At 38.5% G+C, this 25,309-nt stretch overlaps 1 long non-coding RNA gene and 1 pseudogene across 2 annotated transcripts in view; one reads left to right on the top strand and one right to left on the bottom strand.

Moving 5' to 3' along the window:
• LOC146394316 (cytoplasmic polyadenylation element-binding protein 4-like) overlaps positions 1 to 24,092 on the bottom strand; it is a 68,056-nt pseudogene extending 43,964 nt beyond the window's left edge. Inside the window, exons 1-2 of the transcript XR_014836249.1 lie at positions 22,280 to 24,092; positions 4,343 to 4,424 (exon numbers count right to left, since the gene is read on the bottom strand). The product of XR_014836249.1 is annotated as a cytoplasmic polyadenylation element-binding protein 4-like (transcript). The remainder of the gene's footprint in view (positions 1 to 4,342; positions 4,425 to 22,279) is intronic.
• Positions 7,247 to 10,284, top strand: LOC146394317 (uncharacterized). Its single transcript, XR_014836253.1, has 2 exons — positions 7,247 to 7,485; positions 9,300 to 10,284. It is a non-coding gene; the product is annotated as an uncharacterized LOC146394317 (long non-coding RNA).
• Positions 24,093 to 25,309: the final 1,217 nt, after the last annotated feature.

The following is a 25,309-nucleotide window of genomic DNA, read 5'->3' as shown; positions in this document are numbered from 1 at the left end:
TAATTTCGTGGATAAAAATAACATATGGACATGCCAGCTGATCAGTGAAAGGCAGGAAGATAAAGCAGAGGGAGGACCTTTTTCCCCTCAAAGAGGTAAACCTCTGTACATGGAGAAAATGATAATAGCCTTAAAATTCTTAGAAAAACTATTTTTAAATGAACTAAAAATATATATAAATTATGAAATGAAAGCTAACTATTCCTTTTGCACATTTCTTTAAAAAAAGAAAAAGATTTCTAAACAAGCCAATTAGAATCAGTAGCACATTCATAGAGATGTTGCTGGGCAAAATAAAATTTTAAACCCATTTCATAAAGGGAGATCTTTTTTTTTCCCCAAAAGAAAAAAAAGTTGGGGGATTAAAAAAAATTTAAATAACATACCCTTACCAATTCACTCAATTGATAGTTTTTGTATCAATTTTAGGCTTTATTATTTAATCATATACCCACAAACCACATATCTATGAGGAACTGAAAATGAATATAAAAATAAAGGAGGTAATTCATAACATATTTCATAAAATTATTTTTAGGATAAAATCAACCCAAATATAAAATCTGCCTCATATGATAGAGTTTAAAAAATAACAATTTTCAAGTTAATTCTTCTAATTGAATTTTTATTCTTTTTTTCTAAAAGGCATATTATTCCCTACTAATCTCATGGAAATAATGTCCATTTTCTGTTTTCTCTGTTTCTAAGGAAGCAGAACATTATGAAGAGGCTATTTATTTTCAAAATGGATAGGAAGTTTTATATTCTTATTTTAACAGGAAAATGCATTTTTTAAAGATATTCAACTTTTATTATCACCTTTAAACAAAATCTCATAATAGAACCACTGTTAAACAGTTTGGAGTTCCCGTCGTGGCGCAGTGGTTAATGAATCCGACTAGGAACCATGAGGTTGCAGGTTTGATCCCTGCCCTTGCTCAGTGGGTTAACAATCTGGCGTTGCTGTGAGCTGTGGGGTTGCTGTGAGCTGTGGGGTAGGTTGCAGACGCGGCTCGGATCCTGAGTTGCTGTGGCTCTGGCATAGGCCGGTGGCTACGGCTCCCATTTGACCCCTAGCCTGGGAACCTTCATATGCCGCGGGAGCAGCCCGAGAAATAGCAAAAAGACCAAAAAAAAAAAAAAAAAAGAAATTAAACATAGTTTTCCTGAATCAGCTACCTAAACCAGAGGAGAGTTTGACAAGAAATAAAGTATTCCCTTGAACAAAACTGCATTTTGGTAGCAACAGACAACAATGGTATAAAGTTCATCATCTTGGTTTAAAAAAAAAAAATCAAGTATAATCACAGTCTGGCATTTTAGGACCATTAACTTATCTGTGAATTCTTTATTGTTCTTGGAAGGAAAAAATACACAAAGTTCATTTAATATGCTTAAGTCACCTTGACACTTAAGTTGAAAATGCTTTTCTCATTTGATAAGCATGAAAACAGACTCAATAGATGTTTAGTAATAATCGATAACATTTATTGAGTGTCTTCTTAAGGAACTAGGCAGTATGCTGGATCTTATTGACACATCATATCAGTCAATCCTCACAACCACTGCAAACTGTAGTGGCAGAATGGCAATTTAAATCCAGGTCTATCTGACTTCAAAACTCTTGTCTTTTCATTCTGCCACACTTCCTCTTATAAGTCACAATTTTACAAAAGCTTTGTGTTCCCACATTAGGTCAATCAGGTTTTTTTTTCCTTCTGTCATCACACTTAATTTTTTATTATCTCTACAAAATCAGCCTACAGAAACCTAGTTTAGGTAAAAATTGGTAAGAAGAAATTTAAAGGGGATATAGAATAAAGGCAGAAGTTTATGCAATAAGCCATTTAGCAAACTAGAAGTGAAGAAATAAACCTGAGAGAGTTGTTACGACTGTATTTGATAAATCAAGGAAATATTAATACTATTAGAATAATGTGTGTAAACTCTTAAAATACTAGTTAGATGTTTACCTCTTTGAAGCATCCATAGTAAAAAGTGTTCATACTTGTTATTTGTAAACTGTTTTCTCTAATAAGAGACATAAGCACTTATCATGAAAATGAGTTCTAATTATTATTCCTAGTATCTTGTACATAAGAGGCTGTCAAAAAAAGAGGCTTTCTTTCTGCTGAAGAAACCAAATACATTAAGAAAATGTCCTTTAGAAACTTCTTCTGTACTTGACTTTGAATTTTGAAACAATCATGGATTCATAGCAGGTTATAAAAAGTAGTACAGAGAGATCCTGTGTACCCTTTATCCAGTATCCCCATCTGGGAACATCTTAAATAACTGCAGTATAAAACCAGGAAAGTGACCCTGGTACAAGCCAAAGATTTATTCAGATTTCTCCTTTAGCTACTTTATTTTAGAGTGTACAGTTTTTCTGCTGCTAGAAAGAGCCTGAGACTCCCCTCATTTTTCTGATGGGAAAACAAAGGGTCAAAGAGTCCAAAAGACTAGCTAAGGTCAGAGTGTTAAGAAGTGGCACAAATAAAACCAATTCTGACAGATCATCTTTCCTCATAAACAAAGTATGTAACCAGATTAGAGCCCACCAGAATTCCCTGAGGAATTCAGTAAAGACCTTCAAAATAATCCCATTTCAATGTTAGTTCATCAGATTGAAACCTATTTTTTCACATATTGTTTTTCATCTCTCCAGACCACAAAATATTCCTCATTAAAAAATTAACTCTTATTGGTCTGCTGAAAAATAATTTTACTGCATAAGTACTATGGAAAACCAAACTCGAAGGAAAACTAGGCACTTGATGCAACAGGCTCCTTGCCACTTTGATCCCAGTGAAAAGCTGTAGTGGCTTATAAACACTGAATGAATGAATAAATGAATGAACGAGTAGACAAATGAACGAACAACTTAAGGGGGAGGACTAAATATCAAACAACTCAAATGTCTTTAAAAAAACAATAAAACTTTGTTGTATAGTAAAATAAGATTTTTTTTTTTTTTTTTTTTTGCAGAAAGATATTTTATTTTAGGGAGTAGTTTTCACAAAATCAGAGCTAAAAGGGCCCTTACAGAACATCTAATCTGGTCATTCTCAACTCTGGCTACACATGAGCATCACCTGAAACAGTAAAAAAAAAAAAAAAAAAAAAAAAAAAAAAAATCATAAGGAGTTCCCTTTGTGGCTCAGAGGTTATGGAACCCGACTAGGATCCATGAAGATGCAGGCCGATCCCTGACCTCGCTCAGAGGGTTAAGGATCTGGCATTTCGGTGAGCTATGTGTGGTGTAGATGGAAGACATGGTTGGATCCCAAGTTGCTGTAGCTGTGGTGTAGGCTGGCAGCTGTAGCTCTGATTCAACCCCTAGCCTGGGAACTTCCATATGTCATGGGTTTGCCCCTAAAAAGCAAAAAAAAAAAAAAGCAAAAAAAAAAAAATAAGCCCCACACCACATCTGGAAAGGGGCTCAGACATCTGTATTTTATTTTTAAAGCTCCCCATTATTAAATCCCTTATTAAAAGAGTAGTTCTAATTCTAAGTCCCTCATAAAGATGAAGAACCTGAGGCCAAGTCAAACTGCAATATCTTATTTAAGGTAAAATAATTAAGACAGAATCCAAGTGGGAATAGCATTTTTTTTTAACATAATACTTAAAAAGTATTTTAAGAACTACAGAGCTTCATTTTAACTTTGAGACCACTGGCCTGTTTTTTTTGTTTGTTTTTTCCTGTCTTTTCAGAGCTGCACCCTAGGCATTTGGAGCTTCCTGGGCTAGCGGTTGAATTGAAGATGTAGCTGCAGGCCTATGTTACAGTCACAGCAACTGCATTTCTGAGCCCAAGCATTTCCACAGCTCACGGATCCTTAAACCCACTGAATGAGGCCAGGGATGCAACCTGCATCTTCATGGATGCTGGTCAGACTCATTTTCACTGAGCCACGACAGACTTCCTATTGACCATTTTTAAAAATGGGAAACTAGGCCAAAAAAAAAAATCTATCAATATTTGAACTCTTCGTATTGTATAGTCATTGGCATTGGCAAATAGACATACAGGTTTGCAGCACTAAGCAGGTTTTGCCTGAGATTTAAAAAAATGAGGAGTGGTTCCTATCTTTCCAGTGAACTGCCCTCATTAGTACCATTGTAGTTTCCTTAATTGGTATTGTGAAGGGCCTACAGTGGATGTCCATCAAATACATTTGATTTTTTCTTAACAAAAAAGAGGTACATTTATAAAGTTGATGGAACTGACTGGATACAAAATATGAATCTATAATATCTTCCATATTTATCATGTTACATACATGATACAAATTTTAAACTATTTACTAAAATAAAAAAATTACATTTTGAAAATTACCTTTAATCGAATCATTTTCGGCTCTCATTATGTCGATGAGTGAACTCTCCAGTGAATGCATGTCAAATGTTCTGGGGCGATCCTGTAAACACAAACAGCCACAAACAGCTTTTAAAACAGCATTAAATTACAAAAGAGGAGAGTAAGCTGCGTTTGATGGGACACTGATCACCAAGTGACAAATTTCCTCCCTCTCTATGTAAAGCACAGTATTACTATGTTTTATTTTTAACACTTACAAAACACCAAAACCACAAAAGTACATGCCTAAGGCTCAGCAAAGACTGATTTGATTGGTTTCTAGTATCATTTCAATAAAAGCATTACTTTTACGAACAAAGCAAAAACAAACTAATTCTCATACGGTTAAAAACATTAAAGAAATATATAAATAAAATTCATAATCACATAAGATTGCAGTAATGTGGCCATTTCTGCACAAACTTGTTCCAGCCGTAATCTACTAAGGTGGCAAGCAACATGTGCTATTCAGAAGAGCTATATTTACTTATAAGCCAAGACCTGAAAATAGTCATCAAATGTCTCTAAGACCACTAAGTGGCAAAGTATGCTTGATTTTTTCTGCCAGTTAAATTAAAGGGAAGATAGGGTGTGGGGAACACTGCTGGCTAAACAAAATACATTTCACGAGAAGGTGAGGAATCTGAAAATATACAACTACCCAACTGCTGTGGTATTCTTCAGGATAAAAAGTACTGGAGATAACTAAAATTAAAGCATAGCTTGGGAGTTCCCGTCGTGGCGCAGTGGTTAACGAATCCGACTAGGAACCATGAGGTTGCGGGTTCTGTCCCTGCCCTTGCTCAGTGGGTTAAGGATCCGGCGTTGCCGTGAACTGTGGTGTAGGTTGCAGACGAGGCTCGGATCCTGCGTTGCTGTGGCTCTGGCGTAGGCCGGTGGCTGCAGCTCCGATTCAACCCCTAGCCCAGGAACCTCCATATGCCGCGGGAGCGGCCCAAGAAATAGCAACAACAACAACAACAACAAAAAAAAGAGAGACAAAAGACAAAAAAAGACCAAAAAAAAAAAAAAAAAAAAAAGCATAGCTTGATGGTGAAAAGTTGATGAAAATATTTTCAAATACTGAAGGGGAAGCTGTAATACATGTTTCTGACACACCTTAAGAATAAACACATACAAAGACTACAGCAAAGGTATTAAAAAAAAGGGGGGGGCTTCCAAAGAAATTTGAAGAGCACAATTTCATAACCATCTCTTCAATTATATTTTCTTTTTTCTTCTTCTACCAGGTATCATCTAACCTAGTGACATTTTATACTATTATACATACAATCAATAGGTTCATGATCATTACTATTTTTTCTTTTTAGGGCCGCACCTGTGACATATGGAAGATCCCAGGCCAGGGGTCAAATTGGGGCTATAGTTGCCAGCCTACACCACAGCCAAAGCAATGCCAGATCTGAGCCGCATCTGAGACCTATGCTGCAGCTTGAGGCAATGTCAGATCCTTAACCCACTGAGCGAGGCCAGGGATTGAACCGCTGAGACACAACAGTTAACTCCCTCAATTATATTTTCTCTCGCATTACCTTTTAACTTAAAGCTTTGGCTTTTTAAAGGAATTCATCTAATTTTATCCCCTTTTTTTCAGACTTGTTGGGATCTCACTTTTCTACTTTACTAGCTAACTTCTAGAACTTTAAGGTTAATAGAGCACGTCCACCTCTTTTTTTTTTTTTTTTTTTTTGTCTTTTTGCTATTTCTTGGGCCACTCCCACGGCATATGGAGGTTCCCAGGATAGGGGTTGAATGGGAGCCATGGCCACTGGCCTATGCCAGAGCCACAGCAACGCGGGATCCGTGCCACGTCTGCAACCTATCCCACAGCTCACGGCAACGCCGGATCGTTAACCCGCTGAGCAAGGGCAAGGATCAAACCCGCAACCTCATGGTTCCTAGTCGGATTCGTTAACCACTGCACCACAACCGGAACTCCTACGTCCACCTCTTGAAAGCAACTTTTGATCACTCTGCCATCTCTCCTTTGTCTTTCCATAATACTGTGCACCCTGTACTATTATTCTTTTTCCTCAAAACAGGGACCACTCATCCTAACCCCACCCCACCACATAGATATTAGGCTATGTTCACTGAATTGTTTTTTTAAGCTTTATGTTCACAAAAAGCAGAAACTCTTCCATTTTTATCCTTCCTCATCTCAAGCACTGAATTAAATAAAAATTGTATTGCATAGTCTTTTGGAAACAAAGTGTATTTGAGGCACAACTTAAGAAAGAAGTTACAATAAAATTTCACTATCTCATACTGCAGTAGCTGGACTTGTCCTCCCTTCAGCAATCACACTCATCATCAGGCCAGCCACTACCTCTTTCTCTAACACAAGACCAGTCTTGGGGGCATGAATTCTCACTGTCCGTTCACTTGTCTATGTCTCCTGACTGTCAGTTTTCCAAGGGTAGGAACTATGTCTTACGTTAAATCTTGTCAGTGCATAGAACTCCATGGTGTGCTGAGATACTCAAGTCCTCAACACACTGGACTGCCCAAAGGGCCTGAGGTGCCAGGAACACCCTGGCAGATGATTTGTTTCTGTATTATCATGTTGTACGTGTGCCATGACGTGAAACAGGTTGAGAAGCCTGGTTCTACGTATCTGTATCACTGTGCCTCACCCCAGAAGGACCTGGCTGGTTAGGAAGTATGTGTATGCTTGCTCAAAGAATGAATGAACGAATTCCTTCCAAGTAATTTTTAAATGTTTAAAATAGTTCTTTTCTTTATCTTGAGGTTTGCTTTTATATATCCCCCTTTTGGCTATGGAGCTGTAGGGGTTTGGGGAAGCAGTCAAAATAACTGTAATGGCGGTGGGGGGAGGCAGAGGGGGAGACCTCGGCCCACTTTTTTTTTTTTTTTAATGCAACCAAAGTAGTAAGCAACCTGCGAATTTCCAGAACTTGCATTTTGCCAGTCACTGAAGAGAATCAGTTGGTAAGGATTATTATACAGTATTTTTGTTTGGTTTGACTAATGACAGCTGTTTTCAGTAAGTAAAGAAGCCTCCTTTTCACCTATGTTTCTCTCTCTCTCTCTCTTTTTTTTTTTTTTGCTTTTTAGAGCCACACCCACGGCATATGGAGGTTCCCAGGCTAGGGGTCCAATCGGACTTTTCACCTATAATTTTCTAAATGGGATAGTGAAATTTAGCAAAGCCCACTCATACTCACCCCCACCCCCCAACCCCAGCCTTCTGCCTAGAACATAAAGATTTTTGCTAAAATAACAACCACTGATTAGAAAATTGGTAGAGTACATTAACACTAAAATCCTAAATGAATTTTTAAATTTTCAGTAATGCTTTGTGGGATTAAAAAACAAAAAAATCCTCTATCCTTTTACACTTATACTTGCTTTCCTTTCATTTGTAACGATTTAATATAAGGTCGGTAAATAGAATACCAATATACAAACTCTGATCAATTGGTACTGACTCTCAGATGCAGTGTCTTAGGGAGAATTTTCAGGCTCTGTCTGGATTTAGAAGAAAACAGTGTCTCAAGAGATTGCTGAGGATCACTGAATGCAAAACACAAGACCCAATGGCATAAGCACCACATTTTGCCAGCCTTCGTCTGATATGCACTCTTCCCCACAATCCAACCTTATTCCCCCAATTAAAATTACTATAAACTACATTTGTATAACACTTTGTTTCTGGTGATGCCAGGGCAATTTAAAGAGTTCAAAGCCACATATTTTATCAAGCAAACATTCTATTGTTAGAGAGGGTCCAAAGTTTATCATTCTTGTTGGCTCCCTCACTGATCTTTTCTGTCCATTTAAAATATCTAATTTTTTAAAAAGGACTAAAATGTGGAGTTCCCGTCGTGGCGCAGTGGTTAACGAATCCGACTAGGAACCATAAGGTCGCGGGTTCGGTCCCTGCCCTTGCTCAGTGGGTTAACGATCCGGCGTTGCTGTGGTGTAGGTTGCAGACGCGGCTCGGATCCTGCGTTGCTGTGGCTCTGGCGTAGGCCGGTGGCTACAGCTCCGATTCAACCCCTAGCCTGGGAACCTCCATATGCCGCGGGAGCGGCCCAAGAAATAGCAACAACAACAACAACAGCAACAATAACAACAACAACAACAACAACAACAACAACAACAAAAAAGGACTAAAATGTAATGCCCACATCATTAAGAAGTAGGTGGAGGGGTAGACACAAATAAACCCAAGAAATAAGAATAGCACAAACAATGCTGGTTTTCCTGCCCGACAAACAAAGTGTCAAATCAAAAGTGTTTTAATTTCCATATCTCATTCTTCGATTTTACCTTTTTGACTTGTCTATTGGGTCAAATATCATAACCATTTATCTATTTTCTAGAATACATTTCCCAGAAAGTAAATTAACTATAAAAACAGAGACCTTGTTAAGTGACAGCTCTTGACTGAGCTTGAGCTGATGACCAATACATGAACATGAGCCTGAATCAGTGGAAGCGAGCTTTAGATAGTAGGGAGCCTGGCATGTCCTGTGAGGTTGGACACTTGCATCCTCTAGACCTCTTTCCTGATCTGAAAGAGGAAAGAGTTTGATTAGATCGCTAATGTTCCTTTTTTGGCTCCAAAATACGTTTGTATTCTAGCCTTCTGATATCTTAAAATAATCTGTCCTCTTTCAAGATGTGCAGCTTAACTTATGATAAGTATGGCAGGAACCAAAAATGTGAAGGGGAATGACTGATCAAAGTTTCTTGCTTCTTGCCCACAAAAAGGTGGGGACAATGACTGATTAATAAGAAAATGAACTCTTAGAGTCTTAAAAGGGCAGTCACTGAATTTTCATTATGCTACACATAATGCAAAACAAAAGGCTTTTTCAAAAAATTACTTAAAACAAATTGTTGAAGGAGGATGTCCTGATTTCCCACAAAAGTTCAAGGAATTTAGGAAGTTCCCATTGTGGCTTATTGGTAATGAGCCTGACTAGTATCCATGAGGATGTGGGTTTGATCCCTGGCCTCGATCAATGGGTTAAGGATCTGGCATTGCCATGAGCTGTGGTGTAGGTCGCAGACTCGGCTCAGATCCCGAGTTGCTGTGGCTGTGTCTGTGGTGTAGGCCAGCAGCTGCAGCTCTGATTCGACTCCTAGCCTCAAACTTTTATATGGCACATGTGCGGCCCTAAAAAGGAGGAAAAGAGTTCAAGGAATCTATTATAAAACAAAAGGCACTGACAACTCTATTTGCTTCAACCCGCCATTGCCAGTTTCTTTTGGCAGCCTACGGGGAGAAAAAGGAGAAGAACAGAGCTACCCTTTACTGAGTATCTACTAAGTACGTGACATTATTCTAGGTATTTTTTAAATACTGTCTTAATTAATCTTCAAACTTCGTTATTATACATTAGATTGTATTAGTCTTGTTTTAGTGATTAAAACTAAGACTGGGGAAAATCCAGCTTATTGCACAGATAGCTTACTGCATAGCTGATCAGTTTAGGATTCAAGTGCAAGTTTTACTCCAAAGCAGATTTTGCTGCCTTGGGTAAAGTAATGGTCGTGGCATGGTGGTCAAAAGATCATACTAATTAAGATATACATTAGAAGAAAGGATCGTTCTGGGGGCAGGAACGTGCTGGCTAGTACCTGGCAAATATGACTCAGTAGACAAGAGAAAGAACAAAATGTATGTAGGATAATATCAGAGATACTAAAAACATAAGTAGAGATATAGAAGCCTCATCTTCCTTTTTCCTGTTGAGATGACAGATGTGGTCCACAAATTAGAGACCTAACACAAATGCAACTACAGCCAAGCAGAGGAGCAGAAGGGGTAGTGATAGTAATAATAATAATAATAATGGCAGCTAATATTTATCAAACTCTAATGCTTTACATGCATAATCTCATTTATTCCTCATGAAAAATCTTAAATCAATTAAGTGTTCAGTGATTATCCCACTTCACAAATGAAGAAAGTGAAGCTTAGAGTAACTTTACCAATGTCAGGTAAGTGGAGAAGGTATAATTTAAACCCAAGCTTTCTCACTCTGGAACATGTGAGCTTAATAATCATGAATGAAAATAAAAGACCATCCATTATTTTCAAGGCTCATCAAAGCAAACTTGATTACAATGCATAGTCCTCTTTTTATTTTGTAATCTTAATTGTAGTTAATACTTTGGGTAGCTTGTCAGTAACTCGTTGGTTTCGGTTTCTGTCATCTCTACTTCACCGAACAATTTCTAAAGGTAAAACCACACAACCCACTGCGAAAATCAAAGCTGATAAAAATAACCCTATGACAAAACAAATTACTATTTCAAAGAATAGGGTCTGTCCTTTTAATATACACCTGAATAATCCTGACTGCCATAGCAAAATAGGAAGACCTATATCAGCAAATAACTGATGACATGGCGTTTTATAACATCCCAGAAGGAGCCACAAGAAGCACATGAACCTGTTGGTCTATTACTATCAACTTGAACAACTGGACTGTAATTATGCCACAAACCAAAATTATCATTTTGTATCTTTTTAAAAATAAAACCAGATGGATAATTTAAGTCAGTGTTTCTCATACTTAAGAGTATACTGGAATCATGTGGAGGTCCTGTCAAAACACAGACTACTGGGTCAACCAGCACAGTCTCTCAGTCAGCAGGTCTGGGTACAGTCCAAGAATTCACATTTCTAACAAGTTTCCAAGTGAAGCCAGGAACCATACTTTGAGAACTGCTGAGTTAAGCAGTTCCATTGTACAGGTTAACTTCATTAGATACTTGGGGGTGTCATTTATAGTTTATATGCTGGTTGACAGCTGTGATGCAGTCCAGCCTAAATATTCTACATCAACCATTTTAAGGTTTCCTTATGAAGAGAAGAGCTTTGCTCTCAAAACCCAAAACAAAGCCCTCTCTTCTAAGCTCTAAGATGCATAAATTGGGAAAAGATTACAGTCAAGTTCAATTTCAACAAAACAACTGCCATGACCACTCCATTATTGGTTCTTGTCTTCTTATATGCAAGTTAGCATTACTAGACTTGGTCTAAAACACAAAGTGTACTTAATCGAACATAACACTATTAAAAACCAAAGTCAAAATTCAGCTACTCCCTTTACACATTATCTTCCTATAGAGACATACATTACTGTGAGCTTTACTTCTCAGACTTCTATGTATCTGTATCAGTTTATGGAGGGTTCTCTTTCTGGCTTAAACATTCCCTGGTGATGAAAGAAAAGGAAAGTACTTTGGTTTGAAAGGAAAGTCTATGCCAGTGTATCAAGCTGCCCAAAGAAATAGGAAGTTTGAGATGTCAGCAGCGCCCATAACTAATCAAAAGTAACTAAGGGAATTTTAATCCAAGATTTAAATATTCTGGATTAAATATTTAAGCCCACAGACATCAAAAATTGACAGTATAGTCAACTTTCAAGACTCTACTCCCAGATGACCCTTCTGTCCCTGTGCAGCACAAGTCCCTTTTCCCCCTGTATCTCCTTGGCACACTGACATCCCGTTTGATATTGACAAGCTCTGTTAAGACTACCTGCCCCCCCCCCACCATTACCCCTCTCCCTGTCCCGCTACTGGACTGGAAGCTCCTCTTTCCCCACAATCACAGACTGTAGCAAGTGTGTAGCATACAGTAAGTGTGTAGCATACATTGTCACCATCATTCCTAAACTGGCTAACACGTCCCTCCTGGCTTAGGGCTGTGTCACACATGAATGATGTTATGCTCCTCACAACCATCATGTAATGTAGGTACAATTACACTCCCATTTCAGTGTAACTAATTTTAAGTAATTGCCTTCAAAGTCACCAAGAAAGTGGTGGAGTCTGACTTCAGAGCAGAAGCTCAGAAAAGTGGTCCATTTAAATGAACCTTGTCATGACCCCAGAAATTTCAATCTATTAAGACCGGCAAGGTATGAAATCCTTCACGGTATACAAGGTCTGAATGCAGAGAACAACCGTCAGAGGTTAAAGTGAAAGAGGTAATTATCTGAAGTAGAAAAAAACCACATTTAGTAGTATCTCATATTTCTTACCAAAGTCCCTCTTCAGTCAGTGCTTTCTCATTATGACCACTTTATAATGAGGCAAGGAGTCTTACAGATCTTAAGCTACCAAGTGCTCCCTAACAGAATAATAAACTATAACAAAATTAATCAATGTCTTCAGTGTATTACTCAATTGGATCAATGGCTCCATTTGCTCCCATGTGAACTGATGAATTGAGTCTCTCTAGAAAGCCTTTGAAAAAATTTTTCTTTTATTCCACCTTCACTAAATAAACCACACTCGTTTTCAGCATCAGAAATCCTTAAAGTGGTAAATATTTCTTGTCACCACTTAACTATATTAAAAACACAACTTGGCATTCTAGACTTGATTAGTGAGTTCCTGGATCAACAGATCCCTTTTTCTTGCTAACTATTTGTTCATTTTCACCTTGCCTGGCAGAGAAAAATAATTACAATCTATTTCAAGCCCTGCATTTAAATAATCATTTACTAGACAAGTGATCTTGACACACTGCAGCATCTCTGAACCTTGATTTCATCAGCAAAATAAGGATTGTACCTCCCTTATAAAACTGGGGTGAGGAAAAATGAGATATGGTCTGTGACAGATCATGCACAATGCTGCCAGTTAAGAGACCCGCTAAATAAACATTCCGCCCTGCCCCTTCTCTTTCGGATGAAATGGCAAAAGAGCCTGAAATGAATATATTACATTAGGCATTGTTTGTATCTGAATAATTCAGCTGTTCTTTGCTACTTCCTGTAGCTCATTTTCACAGGGAAAAAAAAAATAGGAAAAAAAAAAAAAGATTTTTCCCTACCTAATCAGTTATTCGGGGCAAGAGGTCATTAGTCAGGGCAAGTGGGTAAATACTACTGAAACTCTGCCCTAAGGAATGAAGTCATTTAGACCCTTCTGGCCATTCCCCTATCTTTGGCTGTTTACTGGCTGTCAGCATTCCTCTGCTCCCTGTCTGCTGGGCCTGATCAGGGTTGGCCTGACTTGCAGAGAGAATGGTCGCCATGTACACAATCTTTATTCCTAAACTGAGGCTTGTATTCTGTAACCCATAACACCCATAAGGTCTCTTCTCTTTCGTGAGCCCTGACAGCAATGTCAAAAGACAGCCTGAGCCCAGTGTCAGCCTCTGGGCCCTCACAGCTCCCACCTCTATGTCCTTAGCTCTCCAGAGGCTCCTGAGCTGAAGGCACTTCTCAACAGGCACAAAGCCAAGAGGTCACCGGACTGCACACTTCAGAGGAGGAGCATGTCTGCCTTGGTCATGTACTTCCAGCACACAGGCCACAGAAAGTATCAAACATTTGTGGGTTGAAAAAGAGTAAGAGATGAAAAAGCGTGTATAATCCAAAGGCCTGCAAAAGACCCCAAAAACCTTTCAATTCCCCTTAAGAAAACAAAAACAGGCTAACAAACAACAATTCAACCAAAAAGCTCTGGGTCCTGTCCTGTTCTCTCTCCTTCTGGGGATCCTTCCCCTGAGCCCACAGAAACCTGAAAGTGGGAGAAGGCTGAGATGGAAAAGAGGAAAACTGGACAATCTCCTCCCAAATTTTTGGTCATCAGCTGATGTTCTGGTGTTTTGTTGGATCGATCTCTCTCTCTTTTGATGGCCACCAGCACCCTTCTAGGCCCAGAAGGGAGATGTGGCCAATAGTGGTTTCTTTAGAGATTAGCACGCCAGGTTGAGTGGTGAAAACAGGCTGAGCAGGTACAACAGAAATGTGGGACTTGCTTCAGTTTTTTCTATCTTCCTGTAAAAAATAACTAGAGGATATTTTTTGTATGTTTTTAAAGGGGGGAAAAAAAAACCTCTCTTTATCTTGTAGAGACACATACTAAACCATTTACAGATGAAGTGATACAATATCTGGGAAAGGCTTCAAAACAACATGAAAGCAGGAAGAGAGGGTTAGGAAAATAGACGAAAGAGGACTGTCCACTGTTGGAAGACAGGGGACATGTAAATGGGAGTTTGCCATACTGTTCTGTCTAGTATTGAATATAGTTAAATTTATCTATCATAAGAAATTGAAAAGACTTGGGGGATGGGGTGGGAAATACTGTATCTAAAGAGGAAACACACCTCTTTTTGTTTTGTTCTTCCCCAAACAAAAAAACAGTTGGTCACTAAATTTTTCAGCAATGTTCAAGAAAATGAGAGCATCATTTAGGCTGATTCCTACTATTAAGTACAGTGACTTTATTAAAAAAATTATGGTTCAGCGTACAAAATTCTTCTTTAAAATCAAGCTCAAATTACCACACGCTAGTTATACAACGGTTTTCACATTTTAAGAATCTGCGCTATTTGCAAAATTTTGAATTGATATTTCTATTTGATGACACGTTCTCATACCAACAGAATCTTTTGAAAGCTAAATATTAGACATGTTTCATTTTATCCTCAAAAAGATCAGACAAAAGAAATGAGAAAATAAAAGATCAGGAAAATTGAGTAGCTTGCCTTAGGTCACGGAATTAGACAGCGGCAGAGCCATGGTTGGAACTCAGATCTGACGTTTATACCATAATTAGGAGATTTTTCTGAGTAGCAATGTTCTTACATTAACTGTTCTTGTTTGGTTTTTTTAAGGTCTTTACAGACAGAAAGGTTACCGTAGCTATTTTACTGCCTAGCACAAGACGCATTCCTCAAAAAACACCTGGAAGAACTGTTATTAAAAGTATGTTGCATAATATTTAAATATAAATATGGCTTTAAAATGTATAATACTGAGGAATTAAATATAACTTATTTTAGATCTATAAGAAAACAATAATTGGGATACATCTGGTAAATATTCATCAAATTGAAACTACCCAATATAAATTCTCTACAATATGAAAACCATTTGTTCAGGAGTTCCCACCATGGCGCAGTGGTTAATGAATCCAACTAGGAACCATGAGGTTGCGGGTTCGGTCCCTGGCCTTGCTCAGTGGGTTAACAATCCGGCGTTGCCGTGAGCTGTGGTGAAGGTTGCAGACGCGGCTCGGATCCCGCATTGCTGTGGCTCTGGAGTAGGCTGGCAGCTACAGCTCCGATTCGACCCCTAGCCTGGGAACCTCCATATGCCGCGGGAGCGGCCCAAGAAATGGCAAAAAGACAAAAAAAAAAAAAAAAAGAAAGAAAACTATTTGTTCAGATTAAGGCTTTACATTTTAAAAATTCAGTTTGCAAAAAAATAAATAAATAAATAAAAATTCAGTTTGCAAACATGAGAGAGGACCTGTAAGTGGCTGAGTTTCTTTCCTTGACATATAATGAGACCTGCTACCCACAGGCTAAAGTTTGCCTTTTGTGGTACCATTTTGTTACAGAACTTAAAAAAACACGTGTTGTGTACAGGTATATATTTATAAATGTGACCATTAATAAACTATTTGGAAATGCTATTTGTACACTGTTCCTGTTATACCTAAAGTTGAACCTGTTAGCTTGCCTTAAAATTTAAACGGCTCATGGATTAAAATGAAATATAACTATTAGGCTAGTTGCTAATTAGTTTACAATGAGAAAAAAATGAATGTTCAGGATCAAAGATTAGCACAGATCAGTAATACATTATTAATCAAATCAAAATAATTTTTATGAGATATCTAGTCCTGTGCCTAGTCCATAACAGGAGGTGCTCAAATATAGCAGGTGCTCATTAAGTATGTGCTAAATAAGTTAATTAGTATAAAAAGCAGAACTTAATTCCAGGATAAAAGCTAAAATACACCCAATTCAAATTTGTGGCACGCTTTCCTGTCTCTTATCAGCACAATTCTAAATTCTCCATTAAAGTATAGTCTCTTTTAATGTACCCAAAAACAATCAAATGTTCTAAATTTCTTACAACTATAGGCAAAATCTTTCAAGCTCCTGAAAGATGCAGGCTGACAATGCCAATAAAAGTTTAGGTATACATACAAATATAAAACTTCTCTTCAAGAAAATTGATAATTCTGCTAAATGTTTTATTTGTCCTGGGCTAGCATCTAGCTTATTCAAAAGGAGTAGTCTGACAAATGGAGCATATATAAGATAAGCAATATGAAGGAGTGCTCAAAATCTTTCATAGATACTCAAGTTTTTATAATTAATTTCATGATTTTACTCAATTTTAGAGAGCCATATTTTATTTTATTTAAAGAATTTAAAAAAAATTTTTTTTTCTTTTTTGGCTGCCCCACAGCATATGGAGTTCCTGGGCCAGGGATCAGATCCAAGCCACCTATGCTGCAGCTGTGGCAACAAGAGAGACATATTTTAAATTAAAAAAAAAAGTAATTGGAGTTGGCTTAGGGTAAACGAATCCTATTAATAGCCAAGAGGATGTGGGTTCTGATCCCTGATATGGCTCAGTGGATTAGCGATCCAGCATTTCCATGAGCTGTGGTGTAGATTGCAGACAAGGCTGGGATCCAGTGTTGCTGTGGCTGTGGTATAGGCTGGCAGCTATATAGCTCCAATTCAACCTCTAACCAGGGAAATTCCATATGCCGAAGGTAAGGCCCTAAAAAGCAAAAAAATAAAATAATTAGGCCACCTAATACTCAAAATACCTCACAGTAACCCTTCACTGCTAGGTATTAATATGTTGATGAAGTACTGTGTTCCCAAATTTAAGTGATTTGCTCAAGATCACATAGCAATTAGAGTTCAGAGTCAAACTTAAGGCTGTTTAGATCCAAGGCCTGTGCTTCGGTCTACTACATTTTTGGCCTCACACAACACCCTCTCTCAGTAATTTTCTAAGTTTCAGCTTCAGAAATCGATTAAAAATAAGATCTATACCTTTATCTTTCTACCTACTAAGAATTTTCTGAAAACCTGAAAGTGAAACTCCTTCTGTTTCAATATTACGAAATATGATGAGAATCTATAATAAATTTGAAGAAATTATATATGGCTATAAATTTATCATGGTAAAGATATACTTTAATTTCTACAAGAATAATTTTCTTTGAACAATTAAATATGAGTTTTGTCAGGAAAAGTTTAAATGAATGCTCACATTATAAATGCCCTGCCTTAAAGAGAAATGCATTATATACATTAGTTTATCTGTGATGGGACCAAAAACTGAGGTACAATACAGCGCTGAAAAAAATGTGATAATGGAACTTCAAGCTTATTTTCCTTATGACAAGAGAGAGAAAAGTCATAAGGAAAATAAATTTAGACTGTAAAACTCCAAACAGATATATGTTAACCTTAAGACTACTTTTCCATTTCTTTCTCCTGAACACAAAAACTATTCTCAAAAGCATAAACTCATGAACTACGTAGCATCTTTCTAGTTGCAACTAGCAACAACCACATTCAGTAGGCTTGCAATAAACAGGTTTTTCCTGAAAGACATTAAACAGTGTTGATCATATTCCACGGCTTCTCCGAAGACACAACAAAAAACAGTAAAAAAAAAACTCTACTCCACCCAAGTTTTGATTCCCTCAGAAAAGCAATTAAACCGAGTTCAAAGGCTTTCTACAAAAAGGAGTAAAATTGCAACTGGTAGGCGTTTCCCAAAGTTTTCCTAATATAAGTAGTCCCCACTTCTAATATAAATAAATACAAAGTCAATCTTTCTTACTTCTAAGATCCCTCTTGGGACTACATGTAAAAACAAACAAAAAATGTAATACGGTTGCACTTTAGCTAATTTTAATAATTCACCAGGACTTTTCAGAACTGAAGCAATGTAGTAACTTTCTGTTTTCAAGTATAAGATGCTATATATAATTTTAAGGATCAATAAACTGACAACGCAAGGAGATTTATTAAAGGACATGAATTATTTGTTTGATTAAGACAGCTTAACAAATCCATGGTGACCAAGTAAGAGCAAATGGGCTCTAAATCCTACAATGTCTCCCTATCAATCAAGTTTTAGGATTGTCTCTGTGACAGATTTTGTCTGCTCTCTCTCTCTTTTTTTGACCTACTTCTTGGTTCTTAGCTAATGGAGATGGGGACGTAACTGAGCTGAAGATGAGAGAGTACAAGGATATATAGCACACAATTCTCCTTTATTTTCCTTTAAGGACAGAAAGATCTAGGCACCACTCCAAAGAAGTGCTATATTCAAATACAATTATTGGCAGGTGCCCCGATAGATTATTTGGTTTTGACATTAGGATTCCAGGATATGTTTGGCAGGATGGGTAGATTTTCTTCCCCCTTAATGTAAGGGTCAAGCCATGCCTTTAGTCACATCATATCTTCATTTTGAAATAAAGACAATAAAACCAAACCTCATAGGGGTGAGAAACCCAACATAGGAAGTGAAACAATGTATGCAAAAGCACTTAGCTGAGTGCCCAGTATATGGTATGTACCAAAAACAAAGTATTAATCTGAATATTATCTAAGTTCAATATTCACTGTAAAATTTTTCTTCTCATCTTACATGTTTCTGGGAAGCATCCTCGTCTTCACCTTGAGTGCGAATAGTAACAACAACAACAACAGTAGTTTCTACTTCATTAGATTGTTGAATGAATTAAATGAGTTAATACATAAAAAACCCTCAGACTATCATTGGTATGTTAGCTATGTATGACTCCATATACACTGGTTTAGTTGTATCTGAAAACTGGATTTAAGGCATGTTATCTGAATTCACATAATGAAAACTTTAAGCAAAAATAACTAGAAACAAATTTAATACAAAGAAAATCCCCAAATTTAATGCCTGTAATATCAGTTACTTAGAGGGTTATCCATATATTTGGAATCTTTGCTCCTGCTCCATAAACATGGATAAAAGAGAAGGTTAAGACTGGCCAAAACATTAATTTAAAATGTCATCATTAACTTTAATTCACTGTATGTACCCAAACCTGTATTAAACAAATGTAAAAACCCTTATGATTCATTTGAAATGAAAATAAACAATGCCCAGTATTAGTTACATTTCAGGTTGATTATTTCCTCTTACTATAATAATCCCATGCTGGCCTTTGATTGAATACCAATATTATAACATAGCCATGTAAATTCTGTAATTTCTGTGGTAAATTTCAAGGTCTCTCTATAACACCTGAGGAATTATATCTAATAACAACTGAAATTGAATTAATAATATCTATAAATGTCTCTCCTAAAATTAATAGTATCTAAGGTAATAAATTTAAATAAGATAGGAGTGTTTAGGGAAAAAATGTGGCCTGTGATTGCAGCAGTTTAAATTTCACAGTAGCTTGCTTTATGGTCATAAGGAACTTAGGAATCACCTAGGTCACTCCTCTTCACCCCCTAATTTTATGAAGAAACTGAGGCCCCAAAATGCTATGACACTGATAGGGCCAAGACCACAACCTAGGTGCCTGGGCTCCTAGTCAAATGTTCCTTCAAATTTTCTATATCAAATTTAACCAAGTAATTAATATCAACTCAAAACAGTATTTTTGGTGCCAAAAAATTAATTCAAAAGAATAATTCTTTAAAACACAACTACACACACACACACACACACACACACACAGAGCCTTCATTTAAGTAAGCACCACAGTACTCAGTTACCCAGTTAGGAATTTCTTGTCATAAGATTTTTTTCAAATTACTTATTTTCATTGTGACTCTCAAATCACCCCAAATCTTGCTCTCAGCTCCCCACCTCCCAATCTCTCTCTCTCTCCCTCTCTTCTCTCTTTCACACACAGAAATACACACACTCTTCTAGAAATAGTAGGTATGGCGAGCAGAAATCAACAACTTAGTTTCTAATCCTACCATGTTTGAGCCAGGTATACTGACTCACCCTTTCCTCATCCTCAGCATAATAGACAACAATTCTAAGGGAAGAGTTAGTTTCTAACATTTTTTAGTTATCAATCTTAGACTGTTTTATTATTTCATAAATCTGCTTAATCTCTAAGAAACAATCTGAAAAAATTTCACATGTTAAATACATCTCATTAACTCCACAAAATATTAATATTGTGCATATATATGTATTTATTTTCTGAAATTTTAATTTTTCCTAAAGTAAACTTTTATCAAAAGTCAGTAAATTGAGAATGGAAAACAAACTCTGAGGGCACATAAATTCATTCTGTTGGTTTATAGTAGCAAAACAAAACAGAAAAGTATTTTCAATTCTGAGCCAATCTTAATCCAGCTAAAATGTCAAGAATGCCATCTTAGGTGTTTAAATTAGAAATATGTGAATAATTGATAAAAGTTACCTTTGCATTAAATTTCCCTTAAATTTATGTTCAAAGGATTATCAAAACCAACTTTTAAAAAACAGACTTTCATGGGATTGCCAATGTCTTAAACAGCCTTTTACCTGACCACTAAAGCCCGATTATTGCTCTATTTGGTTTCAGTAAAAACAGCTTTCTAGAAACAAAAGCCAACAGCGTTTTTTATACCTGGGCAAAAATTTATTTCAAAAAATCTAAAACTAAATTTAACCAAATATTTTAGGATACATCCTAACCATTACACCTGAATCTTTAGAGAAGGGATATTTAATTCTTTGGACTGACTCGGGGTTTTCTTAGTAAACTTCCCCTCCCTCTGAGCAATTACTAATTAAAACAGATAATTCTACTTGGACTAACATCATATTTGGTGACATTGGGACTATTGTGAAATCTGTTTTAGCCTCTGCAGAAAGACCTCTAAAATAACCCTCTAGATGTAGCACATGTTTATGTGTACACACACATGTATACGTGTATACAGATATATTTGTTAATCCTCGCTTTTTAACCTAGAGTTTGTACTCTTATTAGCTGTGTGTTCTTGGGCAAGTTATTATATCTTCCTGATACTCAATTTTTCTTATCTCTAAAATGGGGATAATAATAGAGCTTACCTTGTGGGGTTCACTGTGAAGACTGACTCAATGTTAGCTCATCACCTATATAAATTTCTTAAACACATCTAAATGATTATACTCCCAAAGTATACAAATTTAGTGGAGCATCTGATGTTTATGAAAGGGAATTATGAAATTCCTTTTATCTAATATCTACCAACTAGACTATTTGCTCATTAATTCAAAGACATCAAACAATGTGACTCTTGCAGAATAAGGATACACTGGTGGCAGGAAAGACAAGTGATCTTTGCCTGGATCTATTTTTAGGAATGGTTTAATTATCTACACCCCTAGTGTTAACACTGGAAAATAAACAAATGGGTGAAAGGCATCATAAAAGAGTCACTCTGAGATCAACAGTTTCACAGTATTCAAAAATAAATGGGGATGAAGAAAACATTTAGATCATTTCTCTGGCAGTCCTTACTGACACAAGGCAGGCCAGAATTTGCAAAAAGGTTTAGCAGGAATTGCCAAATTAATGAATTCAGACTATTCAGACTGCATGGTTCAGAGAGGCTTCAGGGTTAAAATATAACCAGTGAGAAAACTATAATTCAATAGCTGGTTTTCAGTAAATCACTACTTTACAGTGGAGAAAAAAAATTTGGGAGGTTATGTGGTTATGCACATAGGCAGAAAATGTCCATTAATTTCCGCAATGATGAAATATATTTATATCTATACGTTACTTATTCTCACTTACGTAGGGAAAAACCAACCCTGATTCTCTTGTCAGGCTAGAAGGATATTACAGTTAATAATTATGACATCACTAGTTACCTGGTATTCATAATCATGCCAATTTTTACGATTACCTATGGGAAGATAACAATAAGAAATCCCCCCCCAAAAAGAAAAAGCCCAGCTGAATATTTTGTTCCAAATTACACCCTTCTCCTGTCGAAATACTGTCTGGTAATTAACGCATTTTCTAAGAAGAGCTCTGATATGAATACAGACAATTCAAACTCTCTCAGTTACAGAGATATTACACCATGCATTTCCCTATTCATCTTAATCTTTTAATGGAACATAATCTTACCGGAAAAGGAAAAATGTTGTCAGCCCTGTTCAAGTTATCGTCCATCCAGGATTTAGGAGCAAAGGCAGAGCTGGGGCGAGCATACTTCTGAAGCTGGATATGATTGCTTGCAAAATTCTTCTTCAAAGGCGAAATGGAGTTCAGGGGCGTTATTCCTCCATTCAGCCCTCTGCGGTGATCTGGCCTTGGGAACCTCCCCAACCACCATATCCACCACCTCCTGGGCTCCAGGAAGAAGATGGTGTAGAGGGACTCTGGTAGCTGCTCCACGGAGAGGGGGCTTGTTAAGATTATTTGCCAAATGAGGCAGCTGGTTAAAAGCAGCATTTCTGTGTGTGAAAGGTGGGGGATGGGGACTGGCAGGAGACCTCCTTTGCTGCTGATGCTGGCTGTGATGATGCTGGAAATGAGCATGATGAGGATGGTGCTGTGAGAGAGGCCCAATCTGCGGAGAGAAGCTGCCTCCGAAGCCAGGGCTGACATGATGGGGAAAATTTTGAAACAACAGAGCACCGTTATTAGCCGAAGCAGCTGGGACCCCTCCCTGATGAAAGAAACTTGCGTCTTCATTGATGATTGTAGAGGAAGAAGGCGCTATCGCTGTCTCTGACCAGTTACTGAAACCAGTAAGAGACGATGCACTGGATGTCAAAGGTTGGGTGGAAGTACCTAGCCCTGTGGCTTCTTGATAATCAAACCCTGACAACACAGGTGATTCGATTCTTATTTTCTCCTTTCCGTTGCCATTTTCTGAAGAATTGTCCCCTTGATTTTCTTCAGATTTTGCCTTTTCGGTTTCAGGCAGTATTACAGCTTCTTGACCTGGACTGGGGGAGAGCTGCTGCTTTTCTAAAGGGTCTTGCTGCTCCTGTTGCTGACTTTTTGCTTTCTCTGACCCCAAGATCTCATCCTGAATGTTATGGGTAGCCGGAGCAGGAAAGAGCCAAGCTGACCCGGCGCTGCTGCCACTGGCAGCTGTGTTATTATTTATAAAAGCAGCAGGGCTGGGGGTGGCATTTTGGTGATGGTGTGGAGGCTGCAGATGTGGATGGAATCTGACTGGAAAAGCAGATTTATTCCCAGTATTGCTTTGCACTAGCACTCCAAACCCGTAATCCCCCATTTATTATTTTTAGGCTCAGAATCTTATAATAAAAAAGACAATCTGATGTCTCACGTCTTTGTATGTGTATCCTCTATGCCAAATTTAAGTTGCTTGTTTGAAATGCCTTATTTTTAGCTAGCTCAAAGATCGCAGCTTATCACCCTAAATAGTTCAGATTTGGAATTCTGGTTTCTGAAACAAACAACAAACCCTAAAGAAAAATCTTAAAACATTGACATGAATCCAGCTGGGCTTATTTCTAGGAGGGAATAAAAATGAAGAGGGTAAAAAATCAAGTCTTTGGTTAGTAAAATAGGCGCTTTCTTTTTCCAAAGGAAAACGTACATGAATGACAAAAACACAGCTTCTCAAGCATCTATGAATGTAGAAGAATAAGCATTGCGCAGAGTAAAAATATATATATATATAATTTAACAATCACATATGGGCTTCTTCAGCAGTTTAGATTCACTCACATTAAAAATTAGAATAGGGCTAAAGGGAGAATACGTTCTTTTTCTTGGCAGCTTAGTTAAAAAAATCAGGAATAATTTAAGAACATTATATATTATATTTTATATATATAGATTATATTAGGTTATCTAGGGTGGGAGGCGAAATCAGCATTGACTAATGGAAAAATGATTGCAGGGAGGTTTCTGCTGTTCCTGGTCCTGTTTCTGCTCTTTCACGGGGTGCAGTTTTGGCCTCTGGGGCTGTTCCTGAAGCTCTGGGTGCAGGTCTTGCTGCGGGCGCTGTTCCTGGGCTCCCCCTGGCCTCCTCTCCCCCATGAAATGGGCTGGAAACACCCGTTTCTCCCACTCGAGGGTGTCGCGATCAGGAGGGATTAGCGAGACTCGACGAGGACGAGCTGGCGGCCCGGGGGTGCGGCGACCAAGGGGGCGACCTGGAAGGTCCTGCGGTTTCGGCCTCTTCCCCCTCTCTGCGGCTCCGGGTTTTTTTTCCCTCATGGGACCCAGGGGCGGTTTGTTCAGTTCTCTCAGTTCGATTCTCCGCAGCGAGGGGGGGTGGGGGGGACAGGGAAAAAAAGGAAAAACCCACCAGCGCAGTTATTCCAAAAGAGAAGGACCTCCCCCCCCTTTGCTCTCTCTTTCCCCCCAGATTTTTTCAAAAACTATAATTTAGAAGGCTTTTGTTTCTCCTCACGGTTGTGTGGGCCGTCGTCGTCGCCGCCGCGGTCGCTTTACCCCGGTCCCGAAGTCCCCGCTGTCGTTGTTGTGGACTCCGCCTGGCTCCTCTTCCTCTCTCCTTCTTCCTCCTCTTCCTCCTCTGCTGCCGCCGCTACTGCCGCCGCCGCCGCCACCGCCTCCCGGTGCCCGGGTCCCGCAGCCGCGGCTGAGTCCTTCTCCTCAGGACCGAGCCGAGCGAAATGACAACCAGCTGGAAAGACCGAGAGACACTTCCGGTTCGAAAAGGGAGGGGTGGGTTAGGGCATACGCCCCCGCCCACCTGACGAAAGGCCAATCAGCTGTTGGAATTCAGATAAGGCCACGCCCCCCGACTCACGTCCCCTCCCAGGAAGGTCGAAAAGTTACCTAGAGAGACGCCCCTTCCGTCTGCGCCTCGCCTAGTGAGGCTGGGCTCCTGGAACCGGGTCCCCCACCCAGAGTGAGCGCAGCAGGTCGCCATCTTTAGTATGGGCAGAGGACTCCTGCGCGGTTTATCTCGTCTAGCCATGCTCTGCTGGAAAGGCATATAAGGACGCGCGGAAGAGAACGGATTCCTCCAGCACCACGAGAAAGAGTTCAGACGTGGGAGATCCGAGTGGCGACCCATAAAACTGCGGACGAACGTGAGGACTGCCCAGAATAAATGTGGTTCCCCAGGCATCACGTACCTTGGTCGGAGCTCCGCCCCAGAGGGATCTGGAAGGGGAGGCGATTCTTCCCAGCGGCTGTGAGGTT

This window comes from Sus scrofa, unplaced genomic scaffold (genome assembly GCF_054392235.1).
Source record: "Sus scrofa isolate SSC_HxYL_T2T_F1_AM1 unplaced genomic scaffold, Sscrofa_HxYL_maternal_Yorkshire_Landrace_v2.0 dam_40, whole genome shotgun sequence".
NCBI classification, from domain to species: Eukaryota; Metazoa; Chordata; class Mammalia; order Artiodactyla; family Suidae; genus Sus; species Sus scrofa.
This window is presented reverse-complemented; position numbering and strand designations above follow the sequence as displayed.